This window comes from Oncorhynchus mykiss, chromosome 8 (genome assembly GCF_057628025.1).
Source record: "Oncorhynchus mykiss isolate SJ-2025 chromosome 8, ASM5762802v1, whole genome shotgun sequence".
Taxonomy (NCBI): domain Eukaryota; kingdom Metazoa; phylum Chordata; class Actinopteri; order Salmoniformes; family Salmonidae; genus Oncorhynchus; species Oncorhynchus mykiss.
In genome coordinates, this window is record NC_143029.1 from 75,718,623 (window position 1) to 75,719,061 (window position 439).

A 439-nucleotide genomic window follows, 5' to 3' on the forward strand; every position below is an offset into this window, starting at 1 on the left:
CTCATTTGCAGCAACGACCTGGGGAATAGTTACAGGGGAGAGGAGGGGGATGAATGAGCCAATTGTAAACTGGGGATTATTAGGTGACTGTGATGGTTTGAGGGCCAGATTGGGAATTTAGCCAGGACATCGGGGTTAACACCCCTACTCTTACGATAAGTGCCATGGGATCTTTAATGACCTCAGAGAGTCAGGACACCCGTTTAATGTCCCATCCGAAAGACGGCACCCTACACAGGGCAGTGTCCTGGGGCATTGGGATATTTTTTTAGACCAGAGGAAAGAGTGCCTCCTACTGGCCCTCCAAAACCACTTCCAGCAGCATCTGTTCTCCCATTATTGCATTTATATTTTGTCCAGTATAATTAACAATACAATAGCTCTCTGAACTTGTGAATCACTTCCTGATTATGCTGTAGAGTCATAGGCACACAGCAAA